The sequence below is a fragment of the Pseudorca crassidens genome, chromosome 15, assembly GCF_039906515.1.
Source record: "Pseudorca crassidens isolate mPseCra1 chromosome 15, mPseCra1.hap1, whole genome shotgun sequence".
NCBI classification, from domain to species: Eukaryota; Metazoa; Chordata; class Mammalia; order Artiodactyla; family Delphinidae; genus Pseudorca; species Pseudorca crassidens.
In genome coordinates, this window is record NC_090310.1 from 63,120,680 (window position 1) to 63,137,310 (window position 16,631).

Below are 16,631 nucleotides of genomic sequence, written 5' to 3' on the forward strand. Positions count from 1 at the left end.
GCCTTGTTTCATTTACTGTCTCATTCCCAAGTCCATGTGCTGGAGACTTTTCAAGAAAATCTGAATGTTTCAAAGGAAGAGCCTATAGGGTTTGCTGACACACTGAAGTGGGGTTAGGAGAGAAGAGGGAAGTCCAGAATGCTCTGAGGTTTAGGGCCGAAGCAACGGGGAGGAGGAGCTGTCCCTGATTTGCAGAGTGACCTTGATGCGGGTCACTCACCTCTCCACCTCACCTGTGAGTTCCAGGTGTTAATAATGGTGGTCTCTGGAGGCTCCTTGGAGTGCTGGTTGATATATCAGATTCCGGGCACCCACCCAGGTCTGAGGAATCAACGTCTGGTGTGCAGTGCCCAAGAATCTGCATCTTAAGCACCTACAAGTGATTGTGATGCCCAGTAGCCCAAGACCTACTTAAATTGTGGTCCTTGGACCAGCAACATCGACATCATCTGGGGCAACTTGCTAGAAATGCAGGCTCCTAGGCCCCACCCCAGACCTGCTGAATCAGAATCTCTGCGGATGCAGCCCAGGAATCTTTTAACAAGCTCTCCAGCAGCTAAAGTTTGAGCACCACTGATAACAAGGTTGTGGGGATGGCGCACTGTGGTCAGCCAGCAAGCACTTATGGAGGGCCTTCACTGAGGTGCCTCTCTGGCACTCCTCGAAGTTTCCACCAAGCGTGGTCAGCGGCGTGGCTGTGCACGGTGCCCAGTAGTGCTCAGTTTGTGTTGTAACATTGACTTTTTTCTCTTTTTTGTGCACTGGGGGAAATATACAGCTAGATAGTCAAGCCCTTCAGTTAATGGATCTCATTGTTTTAGGATGGGGCCAAACTTACATAAGCAAAATGATGGGAATTACATTTTTTAAAAATTAAGTAACTACCAGTAGAGGTGGGTTGTGGATGAGGCAGAAATGGAGAAACTGGTGTTCAAAGGAACCAAAGCTGGGAAAATGCTGTCCTTATAGATCCTCCAAAAGTATGGAAGGGAGTGGACAGGAAGGGGGCAAGGAAGGTGAGACGGGATAGAGGACGGAAGAAAGCTGAGCTCTCATGTCCACATTCTGTTCACTTCAAGGAAGCTTAATGGTAATAATAGCAATAATAATAATCTTTCCCTGGCCTGAAAATAAAGATCACTTGCTTCAATTTTCTCTTTATCCTTAGTGAGGTTGACAGAAAAAACCCATAGCCTGAAGGCAAATCCTGCTCTCTGGATTATGTTGTCAGGAGTAATTCAAATTCTTACTTGAAACCTGGTTTATTTCAGGATTGGGAACTTTCCCTTGAAATAACATCTTTTTTTTTTTTTTTTGCGGTACGCGGGCCTCTCACTGTTGTGGCCTCTCCCGCTGTGGAGCACAGGCTCCGGACGCGCAGGCTCAGCGGCCATGGCTCACGGGCCCAGCCGCTCCGCGGCATGTGGGATCCTCCCAGACCGGAGCATGAACCCGTGTCCCCTGCATCGGCAGGTGGACTCTCAACCACTGCGCCACCAGGGAAGCCCCTGAAATAACATCTTTAAGGACGAGAAGGTTTGGTTTGTTTTTACAGCTAATCCTTTATGGATCATCAGCCCAGGATGCCAAGCCCAATCAGGTAAAGAGCGGGAAGGGAAGAACAAAAGGCATTTCCCAGAAACTACCTCCGTCCCCACAAGCAGTGACTCAGCAGAAGTGGGGACTGATGCCCACCCAAGGGGCAGAAGGAAGCCTGGAGGACACCCCATCCCTCTTTGAAGATCCACGTCTAAAAAAAACTGGTTGGGACTTCCCTGGTGGTGCAGTGGTTAAGAATCCGCCTGCCAATGCAGGGAACGTGGGTTCGAGCCCTGGTCCGGGAAGATCCCACATGCCGCAGAGCAACTAAGCCCGTGCCCCACAACTACTGAGCCTGTGCTCTAGAGCCCACGAGCCACAACTACTGAGCCCACGTGCCACAACTACTGAAGCCAGCACGCCTAGAACCCGTGCTGCTCAACAAGAGAAGCCACCGCAATAAGCCCACGCACCGCAACAAAGAGTAGCCCCCGCTCGCCGCAGCTAGAGAAAGCCTGTGCACACGAAGACCCAACGCAGCCAAAAATAAATAAATTTGTTAAAACAAAACAAAACTGGTGACGCATCCATTCTCTGCAGCGTGGGGGCTATTTCCCCTCTTAACAGTGTACAAGATGGTTTAGGAGGCCCAGGGCACTAGCAGAAGGAGAGAATTGTCTTTTCAGCGTTTTCTCAGTCCTGCTAGCAATGCCGAAGAGAAAGTCTCAGTTTGGTGCCAGCAGGTCATTAAGTCCTCTGCCACCTGCCAATCCATCCTGGTAAGAGAGAGAGCAGACCTGGAGTCAGAGTTAGCTATCTAGAATTTAGTAACACTTTTGCTAAATTTATTTTTTGGATATTTTGTATGTTTTCAATTACAGACGTGATTTAAAGTTTCCTTTTAAGTAATTTATTTAGGTTACAAAAAGTGATTTGATTTAGAGAAAATATTAAGTAAATGATATGGTGTGAATGATGAAGATGAAGTTTAGGAGACCCTCACTCAGCCTTATCTTTATGCCAGGCCCCGCAGACCCTCAGAATGAGACCCATGGGGCTGTCGGGGGAGGGGTATTTAACCTTTGTGAGACATTTAAGTTTGATGTTTTCGGCCATCAGGAACAAAGCCACAATGAAAAACATGGAACAGGTGCCATTTCCCATATGTGCAAATACATCAGTAGGATAGGTTTCTGACAGTGGCATTGGTGAGTCAAAAGGGTGTGTACATTTGTCACTTCGATGGGCATGGCCACACTGCCCTCCAAAGAGCTTGTGCCAATTCACCCTCCCTGGCATAATGCCTGTTCCCTACACTGTCTGGTTTCACTGGTTTTTCATGTGGCTTAGGGAGAAGCCACTTATCTTGGGTCTAGACACTTTAATTTCTGTCCTGGTGCTGCATTGTGCTGGCTCTACACAGTCGAGGAGATTTGGGTTTGAATCCCAACTCAGCCACTAACTGATGTGTGACTCAATCAAGTTATTAGCCTATCTGAGCCTCAGTTTTTGCATCTGTCAAATGGAAATAATGTCTTCAGTTGAGTCTATCTTACTTTAAAGTCAGGTCCTAAAGTATAAAGACAAAATTTACTCTCTTTGTGCCCTAATTTGTTAAACCCATATGTGGTATATCTTCATCCTGCTTTGTAGGGTCATTGTGAGAATTTAAGGAACGACTGTTGCCATAGTACCTGGCACATCATGGATGCTTGATGATAACAGTGTTATTATTTCATGAAATTGCAAAAGCATCTTTCTGAGGCTCAGTTTCTTCATCCAGGAACAGCTGGCATGGGGCTGCCAGAGAGATTCCAAAGTGCATGAAAATGTTTTGCAACTATTACGAGGGCCCCAGATACAGGGGTTAAGCTTTACTGGGGCTACAGCAGCCCTGCCAGGCGCCACCTGCTGTAAACTTCCTTTACGTGTCTCCTTGGCATTTCAGTGCTGTGTTAGCTCACAGTGAGACCATCTTTTCCCAGCCATTGCCAGTAAGCGAACAGGAGCTGAGCACTCAGCCCACTTGGGAGATAGGCTGGCGGGAAAGAACCGCTCCTGCCTCTGGGGGATTAAGCTTCTGAGGAGTAAGCCAGTTGTTTACAAGGGGAGGGTATAGAGAACTGTTTCTTTGTGGCAGGAAAGTCCCCAGCCCTCTCTGAACTCTTGTTTCCACTTCAACTAGAAAATGAGGACTTTGGATTGGGTAATTCTATAGAAAAGGCACTAGGTTTGGTGTCCCAAGACTTGGGTGCACAGCCTACCCTAACATTAATCTAGTGCGTAATCACTGGGACTCAGTGTCCTCATCTGTAAAATGGGAATAGAAATTAAACCATTGAATTGAGTTATGAATTGAGTCCCTCCTGTCATGGAGCTTGCTTTCTAGTGGGGAGAAACAGCTAAGGAAAAAATATATAAAGTGTTAGGAGATGATGAAGACCATGAAGGAGAATGAAATAGGGTAAAGGGAAGGAGAGTGGCTGAGGTGGTCAGAGAAGGCCTCTGTGTCCAGGTGGCATTTCAGCGGAAACCCTCAGGAGGTGAGTGTGTGGATACCTGGGAAGAGCATTCCAGGCAGAAGGAACAGCAAATGCAGAAGGCCTGGAGTGGGGGTAAGCCTGGCATGTTTGAGGGACAGAGAGGAGGGGAAGAGGGTGAGGTATGAGGGGGGCACGGGCCAGATCAGAGTGGACCTCACTTCTGGTTTTTATGTGAGTGAGGTGAGAAGCCACTGGGAGATCTTGAGCAGGGGAGCGACATGATCTGAACTATTATCTCGGGATTGTAGTTACCTGGTGCTATATAACAAGTAATCCAAAACGTAGTCTCTCTTTTTTTAAAATAAATTTATTTACTTATTAATTTATTTAATTTTTGGCTGCATTGGGTCTTCACTGCTGCACGCAGGTTTTCTCTAGTTGCTGAGAGTGGGGACTACTCTGTTGCGGTGCACTGGCTTCTCATTGTGGTGGCTTCTCTTGTTGCGGAGCATGGGCTCTAGGTGCACGGGCTTCAGTAGTTGTGGCACACGGACTTCAGTAGTTGTGGCTCGCGGGCTCTACAGTGCAGGCTCAGTAGTTGTGGCGCACGGGCTTAGTTGCTCTGCAACATGTGGGATCTTTTGGGACCAGGGTTCGAACCCATGTCCCATGCATTGGCAGGCGGATTCTTAACCACTGCGCCACCAGGGAAGCCCCCAAAATGTAGTCTCTTAAAGCAACAATAATCAATAATCATATATTCTCTCTCACCGCTTCTGTGTGGGTCAGCAATTTGGGAGCAACTTGGCTGAGCCGTTCTGGTCTCTCATGAGGTTGCAGTGAGTATTGGCCAGGGCTGCACTCATCTGAAGGCTTGACTGTGGCTGGAGGCTCCATCTCCAAGGTGGCCCACTTGTGTGGCTGGCGAGTTGGGGTTGGCTGTTGATGGGACGCCTCAGCTCCTTTCCACAGGCTTGTTTGGGTGCCCTCACAGCATTGTTGCTGCCTTCCCTCAGAGTGAGTGACTCAAGAGACCAAGACAGAAGCTGCAGTGTCTTTTATGACCCAGCTTCAGAAGTCATACACTGTCACTTCTGCCATTTTTATTTGTCCCACCCGCCAGCCCTATTCAATGTGAGAGGGGACTACACAAGGGCATAAATACAAGGCAGTGAGGATCTCTGTGAGCCAGCTTGAGACTGACTACCACAAGTTTTATTTTGTTTTATTTTAATTAGCATACGGTAAAATGTACTTCTTTTTGGTGTATAGTTCTACGAATTTTAACACGTGTAGATTTGCGTAACCACCACCACAAACAGGATGCAGAACAGTTCCATCACCTTTCAAAAAACCCTCCTGTTTCCCTTTGTAGTGACACACTCTTCCCACCCTTAACCTGTGGTAACCACTGATGTATCACTATAGTTTTGTCTTTGAGAATGTCATAAAAGGAACCGTACAGTAGTACATCAACCTCTGAAACTGGCTTCTTTCACTCAGAATAATGCCGCTGAGACTCATCTAGGTTGCTGCAAGTATTAATAGCTCATTTCTTTGTATTGCTGAGCTGCATTGCTCTGTATGGCTATACCACAGTTTGTTTATTGATTTATCCATTGAAGAGGTTATTTCCAATTGGGAAGTGTGGATTATGAATAGAGCTGCTATAAACACTCATGCACTGTACTCTTTCTCCCATCCTTCTGCTACTCTGATGACCTTTTGATATTGTACCACAGGTCTCATGGACCCTGTTTATTTTTTTTCTGTTGTTCAGATTGGGTAATTTCAATTGCTCTGCCTTCAAGTCCACAGATTTTTTTTTTCCTGTGCCATCTCCATTCTGCTGTTTAGCCCATCCATTGAGTCTTTAATTTCAGTTTTTGTACGTTTCAGTTCTAAAATATCCATTGGAGATTATCTATTATGAAAAAGCTAGAGAAAGCCCAGAATCTTCATCCTTACTACATGGAGTATTTTTTTAAGATTGTGGTAAAGCATACATAAGATTTACCACTTTAACCATGTTTAAGTGTAGTTCAGGGGCGTTAAGTATACTCACATTGTCGTGCAACCATCACCACTTACCCGTCTCCAGAACTTTTTCTTCCTTCCAAACTAAAACCATACCCATTAAATACTCCCCATTCTCTCCTTGGAGTATTTTTGTAACAGCTGCTTTAAGGTCTTTTTCAGATCATTCCAACATCTTGGTGTTGGCATCTTTTCATTGGCTTTTCCCATGTGAGTTGAGACTTTCCTGCTTTTTTGTATTGCAGGTAAATTGTCCTGGACATTTTGAATATGATGTTACGAGCAATGGGTCTCACTAAAATCCCATGGAGATATCGATATGTTTGTCTTAGAAGGCAATTGGCACAGTGGGTTCGGCTCCACCTGCCTTCTGTGGGTTTAGTTCCAGTGTCAATCCTGTTTTCAAACCCTCAGCGGTGCTATGTGTATCTGCTCTGTTTGCGTGCCGCTCATGGGCCAGTCTGGAGCTCAGGAAGCGGCCTCTCATGATTCAGTTCTCAAAGTCTGTGGTACGCTGTTTAGTTTAGATCCACTGATATGCAGCTAGCAGGTGAGCCCAGAAGCCCATTGATAACGTTACAGGGCCACTTTCCCAAACTCCTCCCTCAGTGCTGTCTCCCTGGGACTCTCTGGCTCCCTGGGGCTTTATTTACGTGGCCCTGATGTGCATTTCCAACAACTGAAAATCAGTAGGGGTTCATCCCAACATCTCAGGACACAGCTCTTCCAGTTAGAGAGGAAGTTTCGCTTTCCTCATAGTTTCAGGCTCCTGGAGGCACCTGCCACCATCTCCACCGCCATGGATGGCCTGGGGACTAGGACACAAGAAAACGGAGAAAAGAAAGGAAATAGGAATTCCCCCCCACCCCCCCGCCAGTCTTTCTGAGTGTTAGGAGACCTCTTTCTTGTTTCTGGAGCTAGAACTAGAGGGTTTCTCCTGACACTCTCTCTGTCATGCTGATGTCCACTTCTAGGTTTGGAACTGCATTGAGAGAGCCCAAGGAATACAGAGGGGAAACAAAAGTGTAAACTCACTGCCAGTTTGGTGGTACTTTGATTGCTGGTCTTCCCCAATCTGCCTGCTACTGCTGACTTTTCTGAGCCCTCAAGAGCTGCTCAGTATCTTCTGTCCAGGGTTTGGAGCTGCATTCAGCAGCAGAGGCAGGGTGGAGACTGTTTCTCCAACTCACTGGAAGTAAGCACTACCCCAGGTTTTGCACCCATCCTCCTGGCTGTCAAGTGGACCATGGACTGACGGGGGTGGGGGTGGGGGCCAGGTTGGAAGCAAGGAGGCGTGTGAGGATGTTTGGGGAAGCTTCACAGAGATGGCCCCTGGGTTGAGTCTCAAAGATACGTGGCTGTTTTCAGAAGGGTGGGTTGGGGGCAGAGCATTCAGGGCAGAGGGATGAGCATGGGCGATATCTTGGGAGCAGACTGGGCTGTCTGGGGTGAGGATGCCAGGCTGGGGCAAGATGAAGGGTGGGTCCCCTCAGCAAGAAGGCCAGGGACTAGGCTAAGACTACCTGTTGGGAAGTGAGTGGTTGATTTCTGATTTCTATGGGTTGAAGAACAAGGCCAGGTAATGTTTTCCACTGGTGTGCAAGGAGGGGAATCCCCCACCCCCAGACCTGAGATAGGATGTGGGGACGCTCGTGGGAGACTGAGGCCTTGGCAGGGAAAGGTGGCATCAAGGCTGAAAAGGCCCAGTTCCTGTGGAGAAAGAAGGGCATGATTTTACAGCTGCTGAAAGGGAATGCCATATTGCTGCAGCCTTTCTTGGGTCAAATGATCTATAAGAGGAGCCAGGAAGATATCTGCTTCTGTATCCCAGATAATAAATCTAATGCTTCCCAAGGGCTTTCTATAAGCTAGCTGGGGGATTTGGGAGAGGATAAGGGACCAGGTGTTTAGAGGTAGGAGTGACAAAGAGCTTTTGCTATATTCTCTTTCTTATTTTTAAAAATTTCAAACCTCTTGTACTAGTTATCTGTTGGTGTGAAAAAATGACCCTAAAACTCAGCAGCTGAAAAACAACAAACATTTATTACTTCACCCAGTTTCTGAGCGTCAGGAATCTGGAATCAGCTTAGCTGAGTGGTTCTGGCTCAGGGTCTCTCATGAAGTTATAGTCAAGATGTCAACCTGGGCTGTAGTCAGCTGAAGTCTCGACTAGGGCTGAAGGGTCTCCTTCCAAGATGGTGCACTCACATGGCTATTGGCAGGAGGCCTCAGTTCCCCGGTGACTATTGGCAGGAAGTCTCAATTATTCCCCACGTAGGCATTTCCATAGGGCTGCTCCTGATGTGACAGCTGTTTTCCCCAGATCCAAGAGATCAAGATGGAAGCTTCAGTGCCTTTTAAAAACTAACCTCAGGGCTTCCCTGGTGGCGCAGTGGTTGAGAGTCCACCTGCCGATGCAGGGGACGCGGGTTCGTGCCCCAGTCCGGGAAGATCCCACATGCCGCGGAGCGGCTGGGCCCGTGAGCCATGGCCGCTGGGCCTGCGCGTCCGGAGCCTGTGCTCCGCGACGGGAGAGGCCACAGCAGTGAGAGGCTCGCGTACCGCAAAAAAAAAAAAAAAAAAAAAAAAAAAAAAAAAAACTAACCTCAGAAGTGGCACACCAACATTTCTGCCATATCCTATTCTAACCCTATTCTAACCATACAAGCCATTGTTGGTTCAGGGCGGGAAGGGACTACACGAGGATTTGAATACAGTGAGTGTCATTGAGAGCCATCTTACATGCTGCCTACCACAGTATGTGAATAGATCACCAATTCAAATTCTTTTGTAAATATAAAGAGATCACTGAGATATATTATTAATAGAAAAAAAGCAAGTTGCCTTTTCATATAATTGCACTTAATAAAGAAACAAAATGTACATATTCGTATCTCATATATATATATGTAAATGTATAGAAAAAGGTCTGGAAGGATACATTTGACGCTGTTAAAAGTGTTATCTCTGGGAAGGGAGATGGAATGAAATGTTGTGAAAGGGAACTTACCATTTTTACACTATAGTTTACTTTATAGTTTGAATCATTTGTTGGGTTTGCTGTTCCAATTTTCTGTTGCTATGTAGCAAAGCACCCCAAATTTAGTGTTGTAAAATAATAATCCTTTTATTTTGCTCACAGATTCTATGGGTTGGGAATGTGGACAGGGCATAGCAGAATTGGTTTGTCTCTGCTCCAAGGAGTCTAAGGGCCTAAGTTGGGGGACGAAAACAGCTGGGAGTGACTACATTTGTGGTGCCTGGGCTTGGATGGCTGGGATGTTGGCTTCAGGTAGGGCCACTGACTGGAACACCTACAAATGGGCCCTCGCTGTGGCTTGGTCTTTCTCATAGCATGGAAGCTGTGTTGCAGGAGGAATATCTCTTGGAGAGAGGATATTCCAAGAGAACCAGGCAAAGCTGCATGTCTTTTTATGACTCAGTCTCAGAAGTCACCGAGCATCACTTTGCCACACTGTATTGTTTAAATCATCCACAAGCCTACTCAGATTCAAGGAAAGAGGACATAGATTCTCCCTCTTGATGGGAGGAACGTTAAGGAAACTGAAGTAATTTTTTTAAACTGCCACAATTAGTTATATGATTTTAAAATCTGTTTTAGAGCTTCCCTGGTGGTGCAGTGGTTAAGAATCTGCCTGCCAATGCAGAGGACACGGGTTCGAGCCCTGGTCCGGGAAGATCCCACATGCTGCGGAGCAACTAAGCCCGTGTGCCACAACTACTGATCCTGCGCTCTAGAGCTCACGAGCCACAACTACTGAGCCCAAGTGCCACAACTACTGAAGCCTGTGTGTCTAGAGCGCATGCTTCGCAACAAGAGAAGCCACCGCAGTGAGAAGCCCGCATGCCGCAGCAAAGAGTAGCCCACGCTCGCCATAACTAGAGAAAGCCCACACACAGCAACGAAGACCCAATGCAGCCAAAAATAAAATAAATAAATAAAAAATTTTTAAATCTATTTTAAATAGAGAATGGAGAATAAAACATTGAGGATGCCTTTCCTGAGATAGTGGGTTGGGACCTCCTAGGCACATGCTCACAGCTGCTGCATCCCAGACTCCTAGGTCCTTATCTCCTTGAGCCCAAACATCTCAGTGAAACTGAGATAACTTGCTGTTACAACTTTTAATCCTTTCTTTTTCCTTTTTTTTCTTTTCAGTATCTGGAACCAAGCCCTTTATGTAAATATTTATGTCTGGATTTGTTTGTTCCCCATGCCTTGTTCCAAAAAGGATCTGAGGAAGCTTACTAGAATTGATATAGCGTAATCATATGATTAAAATATATAAATAGATCAAGAAACCAAGGTGAAGGGAAGGAAAGTTTGAAACAGTAAGTTGAGACCAAGGGGGAAGTTAGTTCTTAACAATATATGCTGCAAAGTCTTAAGTAAATATTTGGCATTGCAGGGCTGGAGGAGATTATATACATTATCTGATCTAGTTCTCCAACTACCTCTTGAAATCCCTTTCCAACACCCATACCGAACAGCCAGCTGGCCTCAGTTTGCACATCTCCAGTGATGGGAAGCTCATTACATTGCAAGGAAATTACAGCTATCAGAGAGTGTGGACCCAGGAGTATAAACTCACATGCTTCCAAGGGCCAGGCAGGCAATGAAAATAAATGAGGTAGGTCTGCAGGTGACTAGCGAGTATATGGCAAAGTGGAATGCACACATCCTGATTAAGGGGGACAGTTGCTACTCCTCCCAGCCAATTATTGCCATGTGGGAACCCAGGCCAAGTGTGGCCAAGTCTTTGTATATTTCTTTTTTTTTTTTTCCAGTACGCGGGCCGCTCACTGTTGTGGCCTCTCCCATTGCAGAGCACAGGCTCCGGACGCGCAGGCTCAGTAGCCATGGCTCACGGGCCCAGCCGCTCAGCGGCATGTGGGATCTTCCCGGACCGGGGCACGAACCCATGTCCCCTGCATCGGCAGGTGGACTCTCAACCACTGCGCCACCAGGGGAGCCCAGTCTTTGTATATTTCTTTCTTCTTATTTTTTTTTTTTTTTTTTTTTTTTGCCGCCCTGCATGTCTTGTGGGATCTTAGTTCCCCGACCGGGGATTGAACCTGAGCCATGGCAGTGAGAACGTGGAGTGCTAACCACTGGACCGCCAGGGAATTCCCTGGATATTTCAAGAGAAGCTGAAGATCCCAACTGATATGAGAAATCTCCTAGTCTTTAAATGTCGGCAGTTAATTCTCTATTTTTTAAAACATGGAGCAGGCCAGATAAAATGCAACTACAGGCAGATGCTCCCACAGTTCACCAGTTTGTGGGCCCAGAGACACCAAAGTCATGGGCTTTGAAACTGGATTACAACAGACTGACTCTGGCTCTGCCGCTTACTGGGTAATGGTTTGAAGCCTCAGTTCTCACCTGTAAAATGGAGATAATAATAGTTCCCACCTCTTAAAGACATAGATGTGTGAAGAGAAAGATAAACTGTAAAGTATTTACCACAGTGCCTGGCATAAGGAAACACCCAATAAATGCAGAGCTATAAATAAATAAAGAATTTATAAATAATAAATAATAAACAAATATTTATAAATAAATATGCAGTGCTAAATAAATGCAATAAATAACTAAACTATTATGAGGGCCTCTCTCAGGCTTCCATGCACTGTTCGCAGCTCTGCCTATGAAGGTAATTTTTTGTTTGTTTGTTTTATAAATTTATTTATTTATTTTATTTATTTGGCTGAATTAAGTCTTCGTTGCTGCACGCAGGCTTTCTCTGGTTGCGGCGAGCAGGGGCTACTCTTTGTTGCAGTGCATGGGCTTCTCACTGCTGTGGCTTCTCTTGTTGCAGAGCACAGGCTCTAGGCTCACGGACTTCAGTAGTTATAGCATGCAGGCTCAGTAGTTGTGGCTCACAGGCTCGAGAGCGCAGGCTCAGTAGCTGTGGCGCACAGGCTTAGTTGCTCCGCAGCATGTGGGAACTTCCCGGACCAGGGCTCGAACCCGTGTCCCTTGCATTGGCAGGTGGATTCTTAACCACTGCACCACCAGGGAAGTCCCTATGAAGGTAATTTTTGATAAGGGTGGTTGAGATAACTTCCAAGGTTTTCAAGGGGGACTTTGGTTTTAATTGTTAGATGCGCAGTTCACATTTTCCTCTTAGGTGCCAGCACATACAGCATTTTCCTTCGTGCAAGGTTGAGACAAAACCCAGCTGAAAGAGGAAGTTTGCAGGATCCTATTTTGGGGCGGGGGCGGGGATGATGAACAGATACGAAGAGAGATCTGTCATGTGTGCATGGGAAGAGGGGTCCAGGGGAGAGGGCATTACAGGGGAGAAGGACCTCTGGAAGAAAGGTACAGAGAGGCCAGTGGGTTTATGCAACCTAGCCAGAGAAACATGGGAAATACGGCCAACAATGAGGTTGTCCGTGTTGGTGGGAGGAGCCTCGGAGCTATGTGCCTGGGGGAAGGGGAGCCATTGGAGAGTTACGGGCAGGGCAGATCTGCAGATGTAGGAACAGGGATAACCGAAAATCATCACTGTTTGCTAGTCAGTGATGTGCTGAATGTGCTTTCCCAGGCCTCATCTCAAATCAGCATGAGCCTGTGTCTCCTCTCCACAAATCTGGGAGTTGCGGGGGAGGAGGAAAATAGGCTATTTTTCAGTCTTGCTGCCGTAGAGACATCCCCAATATTTGCAGAGAACTTGAGAGAAGTGCAGGGATGAGCTGGGGCCACCTGGCTGTAGGCAGAGGAAAGAGTGTGGGCTCTGCGTTCATGGGACAAAAATGTAACCTTGGCCAGTTTTCCTACCTGTAAGGTGGGGATGATAATAGTACCTTCATAATAGGGGATTGATGTACCTGACTCAATGCTCCATAAATGTCCTTTCAGCTGTCCCGTGCCCTTCCCCTTGGTCTCCTTACCTTAGGCCACCACCTTGTACCTGTGGATTATCTGTCTCCCTCCTTAACCTATGTGCTCCCTCTCTTTTCATCCCCTGATCCCACTTTCCTTACCGGTCAAGAATGTGCCTTTGAATTTTTTTACTTCTGACTCTCCTCGGGAAAAGCCAGAAGATCACATGTAGCTGATAAATGGCAGAGTTGGGTCTTGCATTCAGGTCTGACTGACTCTCAGGTTCCTGAACTTTGATATCACACCATGCTCCTTGGGCTCGATACTCACTGGCTGTGAGCACTCAAGTGTCTTGTTCAAGGCCTCATGACCATCAATGGCAGAGCTGAGATCCAAACCCAGATCTGCCTGGCTCCAAACCTGGTGATTCCCCCTTACCCCCACTCCGCAATCCTCATATGGAGTCTTCAGTTGCCCTTTAGAATAATCACCCTGCTTCTCCCATAGCGCCATTAAGTAATGAAGCATTTCACTACAGCACTTCGTTATCAACTCTCCCACAGGAATTCTATAAGGTCATAGAGCAGGAGTCACACCCAATTTATAGATGAAGAAACTGAGGCTCAGAGAGGGAAAGCAAGTTATCCAAGGTCACACAGAATTGGTATAGCCAAGATTCCCCCTGCTTCCAGAATCCTAGCTCAGTGCAGATGCTACATCTTAGCCATTCTCAGGTGTCTTGTTGCTCCTAAAGTGATGCCCTGCCCGCAATCATTTCAGTAAATGATTTTCTAATGGGTTGCCCACCCCTGTGTCGGATGCTATCTTTGTGCAGAGCCTGAATCTGGTTGTTCCCAGGGCACCAGAGATAGCCTTGCTGCTCAGGGGAGGGAAAGGGAAGTGATAGACCTTCACGACCATACTAGTGGTGGCCACCCGAGGAACTGTAATCACCAGGGCCAGGATGGTGGGTTGCCAATGATATCCTTTAAGACCACAACAGCTACTTAGTTTGTTTATTTTTTAAGACTTTTTTTTTTAGAGCAGGCTTTTAGGTTCACAGCAAAGTTGTCTCCTGTCCCCATCAACATCCCTCACCAGAGTGGTACATTTGTTACAACTGATGAACTACATGGACACGTCATTATTGCCCAAAGCCCATAGTTTACAGTAGGGTTCTCTCTTGTACATTCTATGGTTTTGGACAATGTATAATGACATATATCTGCCATTATAGTGTCATAATAGAGTATGTTCACTTCTTTAAAAATACTCTGTGCTCTACGTATTCATCCCTCCCCACTAACCTCTGGCAGCCACTGATCTTTTTACTGTCTCCATACTTTTGCCTTTTCCAGAATGTCACATAGTTAGAATCATACATTATGTAGCCTTTTCAGATTGGCTTCTTTCACCTAGTAATACACATTTAAGTTTCCTCCATGTCTTTCCATGGCTTGATAGCGCACTTCATTTTCCTTTTTAAAAAAATATTTATTTAGGGACTTTCCTGGTGGTGCAGTGGTTAAGAATCTGCCTGCCAATGCAGGGGACATGAGTTTGAGCCCTGGTCCGGGAAGATCTCACATGCCGCGGAGCAACTAAGCCCGTGCACCACAACTACTGAGCCTGGGCTCTAGAGCCCATGAGCCACAACTACTGAGCCCATGCAACACAACTACTGAAACCCACGCACCTAGAACCCATGCTCCGCAACAAGAGAAGCCACTGCAATGAGAAGCCCGCACATTGCAACAAAGAGTAGCCCCTGCTCGCCGCAACTAGAGAAAGCCCGCGCACAGAAACGAAGACCCAATGCAGCCAAAAATAAATAAATAAATTTATTTATTAAAAAATATATATATATATATATTTACTTATTTGGCTGCATGGGGTCTTAGTTGAAGCAGGCAGGATCGTTTGTTGCAGTGCACAGGCTTAGTAGCTGCGGCGTGCGGACTCTCTAGTTGTGGCATGCAGGCTCCAGAGTGCACGGGCTTAGTTGCTCCATGGCATGTGGGATCTTAGTTCTCTGACCAGGAATCGAACTTGCATCCCCTGCATTGGTAGGCGGATTCTTAACCATTGGACCACCAGGGAAGTCCCGAGCATTTCTTTTTAGCACTGAATAATATTCCACTGTCTGGATATTCCACAGTTTATTTATTCATTCACCTACTGAAGGACATTTTGGTGGCTTCCAAGTTTGGGCAATTATTGATAAAGCTGCTTTAAACATCCGTGTGCAGGTGTTTGTGTGGACATAATTTTTCGGCTCCTTTGGATAAATACCAAGGAGCATGATTGCTGGATCATATGGTAAGAGTATGTTTAGTTTTGTAAAAAATTGCCAAACTGTCTTCCAAAGTGGCTGCACCATTCATTTTGCATTCCCACCAGCAATGAGTGAGAGCTCCCGCTGCTTCCTGTCTTCACCAGCACTTGGTGTTGTCAGTGTTCTGGATTTTGGCCATTCTAATAAGTGTGTAATGGCAGCTACTTAGTTTTCACAATAAATATAATTCCTGCTTACTACATAAAATTTAGAAAATATGAAAAGGTGTTAAAAAGAAAATAAGAATCAACTATAATGCCAATACCCAAAGGTAATGACCATTGTAAATATTTGATGGGTATCCCTCCAGCTTTTTCTATGCCTACACACACACACACACACACACACACACACACGTATTTCTAAACCAAATGTGTGATCAGACAGAGTTGCATACCTGTAGCAGATACTGTTGGTCTTCTGCTCAATACACACACCCTTCTCCCTTGTTCACAGAACTTCAGTTTTGTTTCATTTTTTTTAAAGGCTCTGGTTTTTTTTTTTTAATTTATTTTTGGCTGCACTGGGTCTCCGCTGCTGCACCCAGGCTTTCTCTAGTTGAGGCGAGCAGGGGCCACTCCCTGCTGCAGTGCACTGGCCTCTCATTGCGGTGGCCTCCCCTGTTGCGGAGTGCTGGCTCCAGAGCACAGGCTCAGCAGCTGTGGCGCAGCGACTCAACTGTTCCGTGGCATGTGGGATCTTCCCGGACCAGGGCTCGAACCCACGTCCCCTGCATTGGCAGGCAGACTCCCAACCACTGCACCACCAGGGAAGCCCCAGTTTTGTTTTTAGGTAGTGATGGAGTTGCCTTAATCTCAGAGAAGGTTCAGCCTCTCCAGGGAGAGGAATCATGACTGCTCTGGGCCACTCATGCTCATCTTATCCCCCTTCTAGCTTGTATTGCTGCACTGTCTAATTTGGTTACCATTGCCCACATGTGGCTTTTAAAATTCAAATTAATTTATTTAATTTTTAAAATAAAATCTAACATGTAGTTCCTCAGCTGCACTAGCCACGTTTCAAGTCCTCAAAAGCCACACGTGACTGTGGCTACAGTATTGGACAGCACAGACATAGAACATTTCCATCACTGCAGCAAGTTTTATTGGACACAGCTGGAAGTGTGTGCTTGGCCCACTCCTGACCAGGAAACATGGGTGGTGAGTTTGCTGCCTCACCCCGCCTGGATGGAAAGACAGAGTCTCATTGGGATGAAGCCTCTGCCCCTGCTTCTTCTCACGCAAGGTGCTGGCGTAAGCATGTGATGCCTGGAGCAACCATCTTGCAACAAGGTGACAAGTGCAAGGACAAGAAAACAACTTGCGTGGAAGGGTGGAGTAGGATGAAAAGAGCCAAAGGCCACTATTTTTTTCTTTTTTAAAAA